Raw genomic sequence first — 12,248 nt, forward strand, 5'->3', positions numbered from 1 at the left:
CATTATACCACTAATAGGAAAGTCGTCAAGAAATCATTATTGCATTAATGGAAAGGTAGTTAACTATTCATTATCCCACTAACGAAAATATGGTTAATTACCCATATCCCACTAATGGGATAATGATTAAGTACCCATTATCCCACTACATGAATCCACTATCCTATTACTCTAGTGGTTGGTAACTTCCCATAGCCTCTTAACCGTTCTTGATGGAAGCAAAGTTGTAAATATGTCATTTGGTTAAAAGGTCCCTAAGCACATTACTTCTAAAAACTCCATACCATCTAACAGTGAGGTTTTGAGTGCTTAAATGATATTTGAAGAAAAGGAATTGTAGATTCTGACTATATCGCTAACAATGGCTGGAGGTATGTCGATCACTCTATATTTCCGCTGCATCATTGCTCTGTAATGTCTAACAGCACGCTGTCCATTAAAGGGGTAAATGCGAAATTCAACCCACGTACAAAATAAATCCAGGGCAGTTATTTTATCTATTTTTGGGTATATTAAGTTAGTTAATAATACTAAAACCCCATTCTCAAATTTATTCATCAAATTTCACCCTTCCCTCTCTAAACAAACTATTTCTAAAAACCTCCATTAGAGATGAAACTCAAGAAAATCATAGAGGTTGGATTTTCATGGTTTGTTTATCAAGTTGTCATGGTCATGGTATGTAATGAGGTATAGTAATTCTTCATCCTTATTTAACAATTCACCTAAGGAGTTCCTTCAAAGGTTTTCCAAGAAGATTTTATGATCAAATCCTTATCATTCAATCTAGACATGGATTTATTGTCAAATTGTTTTCAAAAGCATCCTAATGATGAATCGATGATTGAGTAATGCTTTAATGATGAATTTTAATCCAATTTCATGAATAATCCATGATCCTCGTATTTTCTCAATTTAGCCTATAATGTGGGAATTATGATCCTAATGTTAGGTTGATTGAATTGTGGTTCGATTACTTTATTATTTCTATTGCTACTATTTTCTATATGAATTCATGGTGAATTATTGGTAATTTATCAATGATGACGAAAGCTTGGAGAATTGGTAAGATTGCCATATTTCCTCTACTTTGTATAAAATTGATAGTTGAATTGACCTTGAATGGCATTGTGTGGTATGGTCCACTTATGGTGGAGGTTTTATTTCATTTTCATTCTCTATATGTTATGATCATGTACTTGAAGGAAAATTGATGTATTATGAATGTTTTGTTATGATGATCACACGATGTGAAGTTATATGTCTATTTTCCAATGTTAGTATCATGTTTTAGGTGTTGATAATGTCTACTACGTTTGATTAAAGTTGTTACGGTTAGGTATGGTATATGTGTCTATAATTGATAAAATTCTATTGATGGATGACCCCCTACCTATGTACCCCTACATGAATGTGTTGTCTAAAGCATGGTTAGGAGTCTTAGATTCAAATGTTGAAGATGTCTTATTTCATATGCTATAATGTTGTGGATGGTCTATGCATGAATGTGTACTGTGATCTTTAGAGGGTGGATTGCTCAATATTATGTTGATAGTGATTATGTGATCATGTTTACCAATGTACACACACTAACACTTTATGTAAGTGTACGAGTATGATAAATTCATAGTGTCTAATGAAAGGATAATTCTCATATGCACTATTGTCTATTACTTGTCTGTGCATGTAAAGTATATGTTCATGAAAGTATGAAAATGTATCTTAACTAGGATGACTTGATAGGTGTACTAGTATGGATAAGAGTATGAGACTTTTCCTTAACATTGCACATGGGTACCTTGACAGAATAGTTCCTAAGGTGATTACTCTATGTACATGAATATGAATGCATGATTAAGATTTGCATATGAAATTAAAGTATATGTTATGATTGCAAGTATATGATCTGATGATGTATGTATATATGTAATGTATAAATGTTGTATGTGAAAGGTTTCCTCTTCATATATGAACACATACACACACAAAAATGAATGCATACATGAAGCATGTATGATAATCTAGTAAAGTAGGGTCCTTGGAAAGATGTTGTTCTCAATTGAACTCTAAACTAGAAGGTGCTTGAATATGCTATGTCCATGCGAAAGGTTTTCTCATATGAGTTAGGTCGATGAAAGGACAATTTTCATCTATAACCTTTCAGGGACTATTCTCCTAAATCTTGATTTTATCAAAGTAATATTAATAAACGCTTTTCAAAAACTGAACTTCGCTTATCACCAAGTGAACTTGACAATGAGAGGGTTGACTCCCCTTTGAGGGATATTCACCCTCTAATTTCTCATGAGATGAGGACTCCAATGCTAATGGGCATGTAAAGGGTCCAAGACATATATTCTAGTTCCTTATGAATGTTGCCCACATAGACCTAGCAAGTGGATCAATCTAATATGCTAGCATGATGTTTATGTTATACCTTGGCAAGTAGAGCACCTCCTTTTTGATGTGGGGTTCCATGACACTAGATTTCATTTTTAGTTAACATGGTCTTATTTTCGGTTAAGGATAGGGTTTCCCTAAGGTAAAATGGACAATAGAAGTAATGTAATGAACCTTAACTAAGATATGATAAGGGATGTTGCTTAGTGTAGGTGAGGGTATGAGACTTTACCTATGCATTGCACAAGTAGCTCTTAAAGGGAGTTCTAGGAAGGTGTGCTATATCTATATGTACATGTATATGTATTTTATGCATGACGTTATGGTAATGACCTACTTGTATAATGATATGCATAGTATGAGTCCTATTGTGTATATATGATGAGGTCTTACTTTAGATGCCTAATGTTTGTCTTATAGACTATATGATGAGGTCTTACCTTACCTGTATGATGTTGTTCTTACTTGCCATTTGATGGAGGTCCTATTAATGCATGTAGTTGACTATAGTTGTCATTTGATGTATGAAGCAAACGATAAGTCTTTTGGTCTCTTTGTGAGTTTACTTGGTATGTGTGAGATTATGGGGCTTCACATGTACATTGCACTAGTAGGCTTAGATTGAGATTATGAGTAAGGTCTTATGATGTTTTAATGATATAAAGTCCAAGCATGTATTTGTTGACTATTGCCTATTATCATGTTATTGGTAGTGTTGACTTGTGTGTTATCTTAAATTGTGTCTCCTATGTGATTTATGAAGTATGTTGGGTCATATGTGAAATATGTGTCTCATGATATGCGATGTTTCCATGAATATCTGTGTATGAAATTAATGAAGGTTTTATTAATTTCACCTTGGTGACCTTAAGACCATCTCCAACCCATCTCTAATTTACTCTCCATTCTATATATTATGAGAGTAAAATAGATAATAGGTTCTCCAATCACTCTCTATTTAAATCTCTATTCTTCAATTATAAAGAGGTGAGTAGTAGTTCTCAAAATCTGTAGAATTACTTTTTACCTCTCTATTTTACTTTTTTATTATTTTAATAATATTTCTATTATATTACTAAGTTAATATTTATGATTTATAATTATTTTCTAATGCAATATAACATTTAGCAAGTTACTACTTCTGCCAAATTAATACAACTTCCGCCGAATTATTTATTTTTATTCTATTTTTTAAAAGAAAATGTCAATTTAAATATGTGACTTTAAGTTATTTTACTATTAATTATATTATATAAGATTATTAATTAAATCGCTAATATTTGACAATATTTTCTACATAACATAACATCTAAAACATATTGTTGTCTTTTTATTTTATTCATTTTAAATATTTAATTTAGATAATAATTATATTTCATTATGAAATATGCACAAAATTAACATGAAAATTAAAACAATGTACTTTTTATGTCATAGTGATAAATTATAAAATTATACTTTTTTAAATATAATGAAAATATTTGATTCAATAGTTCAAAATGGAATATGGGAAATAAATTAGTACACGAAATAATTGAATACAAGATGAAATTGTCAATTTACATAATTTTTATCTACACACAAAAAATGCTCATTTTGAACTCTCTAATACATTAATAGAACACTCATAAGAGTAACCTAATAATCTGAAAGTTGATTATTTATGTACGATTTAAAATAAACGTTATAATAATACAATATTTATTATGCAATTATATTTCATTAGTGATTTATCTTCTATTTGAATCGTTCATTAGTATGTATTATAAATAATATTAATCGCAATTCATGTTATATATAATAAAATATAATTTTGTGTTTAAAGAAGATTTTGAAAAACATAAAAAATAATTACATAAAGATTATAGAGAGATTATATTCATAAATAAGAAATAATTAATATTATGAAATAAGAAAAAGAGAATGAAATATAAATAATAATATAACATTAAGATGAGAGAAAAAAGCTTCTTTTTAGAGTGTAAAATAGAGATTTGGTTTTGAGTTGATTGTCTGAAAAATAGAGAACTCAGTAAAATAAGGGGTAGGGTTTGAGATGCCCTGACGTGGTGCTTGAGTGTCGAGAGTGTGTTGAGACACTATTCATGCATTGCACCAAGTGTTACTAGAGGGTTACTTGGGGAGTTAATGACTTAAGGTAAAAGAAGATAATGTTATAAATATGATTGATATACTTAAATGCAATATATGTGGATTTGGTGTGTTTACATGGATAGTGTCTATACCTATATGAAGTATATGAACTATAATTATGTAATTGTGCCAATTTTTTTTATGAAGATTCTTTTAAAAAAAAAGCATGTTGAATGATTTCTAACAAAATGTCCTCTTTAAGTGGCATGTTTTTGCATGATTGTCATACTTAATGCATTCTTATACTAATATCATTCTTCTTCATCTTTTTACACTAAGTGTAGGTGATGGATGATTAGAGGATGTCTCTTAAAGTGAAGGGCTTGATACATGATTCCAAGCTCAACAAAGGTACTTATAATTCAAGGATTTTCTATGTCAAATAATTATTATAAGTTTATGTAATAGCTTAGTTATTAATTATGTTGTCAAAGGTTGTGTCCATATTTATACTCTATTAAAAATGAGTTTAAGATGACAAAAGAGACTTAAAGTATAACTATGTATTAATGTTATGAAAGTTTTAAATTTTTAAGTAGATTTACTATGATAATGCGATGAATGATGTCTATGGGTTTGTACAAGACCTCTGTGAGGTCAAGTATGCCATGTTACTTCTAGGGGGTGCTCCCCGGTCCTGAAAAAATAAAATTCGGTTTAGAGAAAGATAAATGGAGCAGGGAATTTCAAGGTAGGAGTCAAATCCTCACCAATAAATTGAAAGTTCACCTAGTCAACCAACATAACTACTAAGATTCTCCAACAAGCAATTTTTTGTATTTCACGATCATTATTTCTCAAAGAAATTGTAAGACTATTTATAATCTCTCTTCAAATGCATATTTTATTATTCATTTCTATCAGGTTTTTATAAATTTCGTTACTAACAATGCGAGGATTAAATTATATATTCACATTTTTTAATTATAAGTTGACAGTAAAAAAGTAATATATTTATTGAAATCTTTATTTTTGTTGTGGTTTATGCAGGAAAATATTTTTGAATTTTTTCAAACAAGAAGCTAAAGAAAGAATAAAGTTTCATGAATAGAAAAGTGATGATAATTTCTACTGAAAAAATGGAGAATATTAACCAAGATTTCATAAAAATCCTTGATGTGAAAAGACCTCGCAGACATTGTTATCTTTTAGAATCTCGACTTTTTATGACAGGTAAATACAGTACTAATCTATATGTTATAATTTCTTATATTTATATTTGTATTTTAATAGGAAAATGCATAAGTTCCTCCTCAACCTATGCCTAAAATCTCAAAGACACACTTATATTATACTAAATTCCTATTACCCCCCTGAATTTATTATATAAATAATTTTTTACCCATTCATGGCCTACGTGACACTCGTTTGAAAAAAAAATGTCAACACACTTAATATAGTTTCACGTAGCTCGAAAAGGGATAGAAAATTATTTATTAAATAAGTTCAGGGGGTAATAGGAACTTATTATAGTATAAGTGTATCTCTGAGATTTCGGGCATAGGTTGAGTGGGTACATTTGCATTATCCCTATTTTAACTATAAACTAAAATTTTGACATTTAAAAGGAATACTCCATTTCTTCTGTTTCATGTGAAAGTCTTTACTCTTTAATCTATGATGAAAAAAATATTTTTTTTTAATTGAAACGTGATGAACTTTGAACTTGATATCTTTTTATTTAAATACATGATTTTGACTCCACATGAAACAAATAAATTCTAAAAGTTGTGGTCTTAAATACGTTTTAATATTTGTGTCGCTATAAAATTTCTAACTAATAGTAAAATAAAAAAGGTATAGCTTGATTATTTTCAAATACAAACATATTTAATAGATTGATAATAAAATGGTGCTACATAAAATTTGAAAGAAGGAAGAACCTATCATGTTTAATACAAAAAGTCATTTTTTCCTTTTAAACCCATTGTGAGGTCAAATATACAGTGTAAGGATCATAAAACATGGATTATATATTCATGAATAGGGATAATATTTACATTTTTTCAAAAAGGTCTATGTTAAACTAAACAAAATAAGCATCTTATGGATTTACAAATTATTTAAAACAAGTTAGCACAAGATGTTTTGTTGGGTTATGAAGGTAATTAGGCGTAATGCAGAATCTTACAATTGTAGATCATATGTTGATAAAGTAGCTGACACATAAAACTATACTAAAAGATATTATATTATTATATTATATGTCCAATTGAACTACATAATTAAAACTAATAAAAGGGATAATACACAAGTACCCCATCAACCTATGCTCGAAATCTCAGAGACACACTTATACTATACTAAGGTCCTATTACCCTCTTGAACCTTTTTTATAAAATATTTTCTACCCCCTTTGGCCTACGTGACACTATCTAGTGTGCCCAGCGTGTGCTGACATTTTATTTCAAACTAGTGTCACGTAGGACGAAAAGTGGTAGAAAATTATTTATAAAATAAGTTCAGGGGGGCAATAGGACCTTAGTATAGTAGAAGTGTGTCTCTGAGATTTCAGGCATAGGTTGACCGGGTACTTATGCATTTTCCCTAATTATAAAGACGTTAACTATAGAGTGCAAAATCTCCCATATACAAGACTCTCCAAACGACTACATCGTGGATTCTATTGTGTTATGCTATTAGAAAGGGATCTTCAATTTATAGCCCCAAACATTTCCTCGAAGAAAAGAATAAACCAAATATGGAAGAAATTAAATTTTCTTTGCGTTCGAATTTGGAGTCATTATTATTAGGGAAATGACTAAGAATTCCTAATTTTATTGCAAAATTGTTTGTGGATTAGATGCAATAGATGTACATATTAAAATTTTAGAAAAGGGGCATAATGCACAAAACAAACGTTAAAAATTCAAAATTACTTCATTTCCATTAAAGAATTACTCCACTTCCCTTGCTATTAAATTTTTTTTACTCACATAGTCTTGCCTATACAAAGTAAGACACATAAATATTTAAGATGGTAGTGTAGGTAAGGTAAGAATTCTCTATATTCCCTGTAGCTAATGATGAAAGATAATCTGGACCATTTTTCTCAAGATGAAAATTTTGTTCCCTCCTAGTTTGATGCGCGTAATTTTTTTTTGTAGGTACAAAAAAAAGTCGAAGCCATAATTCATACGTAGGACACCTGACATTGATCTATAATCTTCATGTATTTTTATTTGTTACGCATTCTTTATTCAAGGAGATTCAAATCAAAGGAAGGGATTTCTACCTCTAAGTCTATGACATAAGTACTTGAACATTAGATGGCTTTCAATGTTTACCAGGTTCCTCTACTATAGATGTTTAATCGTTAGGGGGACATCAATTCTTATCAGATTTTGATACTATAGAGAATCATCTTTGATCATCATTGTGCATGAAATTCATTGAGAGTATCAAAAAATTTAATTCGTATTGTTCTCAAATTTTTGGAGGACAGGAAAACTCTTCGGGATTACTTCATCTTTGGTTATTAATACATATCCCATGCTATTATTATCTACAATAGATAGAAATTTGATTGATTATATTCCTACACAATCTGAATTTAAATATTGTGAAAGGGGGATGAAGGTAATTACAATATTAGAAACTCATGAAAATCATGACAATTCCATATTTTAATTCTTTTGAAAATATTAGGTGATTAACATTCCTTAACCTTATTATGATACTTGCTACATAACCCCTAAAATCCTTTTCTTAAAAGAAATTTTTTGTCGTGTAGTCCATCTTATAAAATAACCAAAAATTAAAATAAAATTTTGGCCCAACCAAAAATAAAAAACAATCTATTTCTAATATCATTAGTGTAAAACACACTCTCATTAAACCTATCTATAAATGCTAACTTTAGCTTCCTCTTGATTTAAACTCACTGTGTTGCCTCCTTGCTCACGACTGAATATTACTCTACCCCTTCTCTTGTGGGTTGTACCTGATCTCTAATATAATGTTCTCATCTCACTTTTTATCTCACAAGATGTGTCACTCATTCAAGTTAATGTGACTCCTATCTTTTCCCTTCTCTTTTTCATCACTGATTAGACTCTTCGTTATTTCTCCAGGTGAAAATGTTTTTTCTTGGAAAAGGTTACTCTATAAATTTTTTGAAATTTTCTTTTGATTTTTAAAATTTGCTATAAGATAATCAAAAGAAACTCTTCAATTTTTTACTTAGAAGATGTTATTTACTCTATTTCAAATCACACATGTAGTCATTACACATTTTTTATATATATTTAGTGATTTGAGATTAAAGATTAAAATATGTAGCACTATATTCATGTTGGAATGTCCTATACATATCATGACGGGATATAGATTAGTCATCATAGATATGAAGACCATCAATTCGATTCAAAGTAATTTGGAATCTTAGAAGATTAATGACTGAATCATGGGCGGTCTATAATATACTAAAATGGAAATTTAAGCAATAGATGACTACATTTTAAATAATTAATATACTAGTCTTTCCTTGGTTTTAGCTCAAGGGTATTATTGTAACTAGCTAAACTTAGTGTATCTACTATTATAAATAGTAGAAACTAGGGTTTATTTTAGGGGTTGTTTTTTGAATAAACATTTGATGTTTATGCTTCTTTGTGAGTTTGGAGAAACCTAACATCTATAAATTGGACCCTCTTGATATATCTTAACTTGTATGGGTTCCATTTCTTTTCACCCTTAGAGTTTATTATAGTAATCAAATGTGTTTTAGTTGCTAGATCGTCTTGTTGGAAATTGTACTCACTCCCGACAAGGTAATGTTTTGATCTTATGGTAAAAAAATTACATTTTTTATGCAAAATTTTTTCCTCTAGTAAAGAATATATTGTATTGCCTTTTTATTATGTTCCATGAACCCTACTACTCTAGGTAGGTATTAAGTAAATTTTGGTGCACCTCTAATATCTGAAGAACTTTATTTCTTCATAATCCAATTATTAGGTCAAGGTAGTATGGGATTGGAAGTATAACGTATATATGTCACCTATACATTCATTCCAACACGGCGTCATCCAAAAAACCAAGATAATCTTTTCCAACTTGCTTTGAATTGACAAGTAGTTGTTGTTTATGTCAATATTTTCTTCACAAATTGCTTTCTCATAATTTTCACATAATTCTTAATAATGTAAACCTTTTATTTTAGTATAATAAATATAGTGCTAGCTTTGATCACTTAAAATTATTAGTTTGGCGTTGAAGTACTTTGCATTGAGTGTTGCAGTGGTGTACAGGAGTTATTATTGTCCAGATATCCAACTCAAAATGTCACTTAGCTTGGACCAGAGTGATCCATAGCTTACGTAAAAATATATAGAGGATATAAAAGAAAAAATATTATCAATGTATATTGCAATGGGTGTGCAGGAGTTATTATTGTCCAAATACCTAATGAAAAATTGGCTTGGGCAGCAGTGATCCATAGCCTATATAAAATTATAGGACATAAAAGAAAATTATTAATCATTTATCTGTATAAAATGATTTGGGTAACCTATTAAAATGTTGACATTTATTACTAGAAGTTTTGTAATTAGAATGAGTATACTTGTCCTAAGGTACAAAGTGTTTTTTGCTCATTGAGGATGCTCCTATATTTTGAATAATTAATCGGCTTAACTTTTCTTAGTTTTAGCTCAAGGGTATTATTGTAACTAATTTAGGTTAGTTTATCTACTATTATAAATAAAATAAACTAGGGTTTATTGTAGGAGTTGGTTTTTGGATAAACATTTGATGTTTAGGTTTCTTTGTGAGTTTGAAGAAACCCTCATATGTGTCCAAATGAACCCTCTTGATTGCTTATGTAAGTCTTCACTTGTATGAGTTCAGTTTCTTTTAGCTGCTAGACCATCCTTTTTTACTTCTAAATCTCTGTCTTTATTTCTGTTTCTCCATAGTATATATTTGTTTGCTTGATTTTCGCAACTAGTGGAACTTTTGCTTGATAGCTCATAGCTCTCAACTTACATCCTTGAAGGCAAGGTAATGTTTTGATTGAATGCTAAAAAATTATATTTTTGATTCAAAAAGAATTTTCCACTAGTGAAGAATATATTGAATTGACTTTTTATTATGTTCCATTAACGCCTACTGTTCTTGGCAGATAACAATTGAGTTTTGTTGCACCTCCCATCAGTAAATTTTTTATCTAGTCATGATTTTATTATTACTTTAAGGTAGTTGGGGATTGGAAGTATAACTTACACATGTCACCTTACGTTCATTCGCCTTTATAAAAAAAAATCAATAGAATTGACCCCAACTAGCTTAGAATTGACATGTAGTTATTGATTTTATCAATATTTATTTTCCAACTTCCTTTATCATAATTTCCACATATTTCATAATAGTGTAAATCTTTTATATTAATATGATCAATATATTACAAGATTTGGTATTCACTTAAATTTTGCTTAATTTCATACTTAATTACTTAGCATTGGCTAGTAGAGTGGGTGTGTATGTGTTATTATAGTCCGCATACCTAATAGAAAGTATCACTTGGATTGGACCACCTATAGCTTATAGAAAAATATATGACATAAAAGAAAACTTGTTAACATTGTGTGTCGTAGTGGTTTTACATGAGTTACTATTGTTCATATAGCTAATGTAAAGTGTAACTTGGCTTTGAATGCAGTGAACCATAGTCTATGTATAAATATAGGACAAAAAAGAAAATTAACCCATCCAAATGTTTTCACCAGAGTGATTTGCGTACATTCACATCAATGATACTGCAACCCAAATTATACTTGTCCTATGCTACAAACATGTTGAGCTCATTCGAGAGGATGTTCCAACTAATGGTGACTTTCCAAATTGTCATACTTTTCTTGATAAAGTGTATCATCTTATAGAGCTCCAAAAAATTTTGGTGTCAATAATACCCTCTATGTAAAGACTTGTCATAGTGTAAACTTGATACACTCAAAGATAGACTTGAAGTACCCATCAGAATGGAGTTTCAATCTTTGTCATTTGTGGCTTTATATTTGCAATTGATTTGTGAGAGAGGAGATGAAGGTAAATTCAGTAACACTGGACCGGCCAATTTATTTGAAATATATTTTCTCAAATATAATTTTTTATTATTATTAATGTCTTCAAACTATGTGGACCTTCTTAGGATTTATTTGATCTATGTGAAGGGATTTTATGAATCTTGTTGTAATATTTGGTTGTCAAGAAGAGTGCGCCCACATCTTCACCAATTTACGAATATTTAATGAACATATGAAATTTCACAGATGCCTATTGAAGGAAATATATCATAGTTTATATTAGTGTGACCTTGAGTTTAGGATAAGTAGAACCTTAAATGAAATGGGACAGATCTAGTAGAGTCTCACATAATTTTGATATCTCCAATGTCAAATTCTTGTACCATGAAATTTTTTTTGGGTCACATAGTTCCCTTAACTGTCTTGTTGGATATAGTTTTATTGTTCGATAGACTATTCCAGAAGAGGTCTTATGCTTAGAAATGTAGTATCTTTATAGAATATAGTATCAACAAAGATCACACTCAACCACATCAGCTACTCTCTTGCTTCTAATATCCTACTTTACCCTACTACACATTTTTACTTAAGCCATCAAGTACTCTTTGCCAAAGTTGTAAACTTGACAATTATCACTGGGAATGAGCCCCACTTTAAGATCGAATGATT

At 29.8% G+C, this 12,248-nt stretch overlaps 1 long non-coding RNA gene across 2 annotated transcripts; it reads left to right on the plus strand.

Moving 5' to 3' along the window:
- Positions 1 to 536: 536 nt before the first annotated feature.
- LOC109119859 (uncharacterized) lies at positions 537 to 8,020 on the plus strand. 2 transcript variants are annotated; one of them, XR_002027410.2, is made up of 4 exons: positions 537 to 690; positions 4,839 to 4,905; positions 5,545 to 5,727; positions 7,662 to 8,020. It is a non-coding gene; the product is annotated as an uncharacterized lncRNA (long non-coding RNA). The 2 variants fall into 2 exon arrangements; XR_002027409.2 differs by lacking the exons at positions 5,545 to 5,727; positions 7,662 to 8,020 and having other exon boundaries at positions 4,839 to 5,092.
- The last annotated feature ends 4,228 nt before the right edge of the window (positions 8,021 to 12,248 follow it).

The sequence above is a fragment of the Solanum lycopersicum genome, chromosome 1, assembly GCF_036512215.1.
Source record: "Solanum lycopersicum chromosome 1, SLM_r2.1".
NCBI classification, from domain to species: domain Eukaryota; kingdom Viridiplantae; phylum Streptophyta; class Magnoliopsida; order Solanales; family Solanaceae; genus Solanum; species Solanum lycopersicum.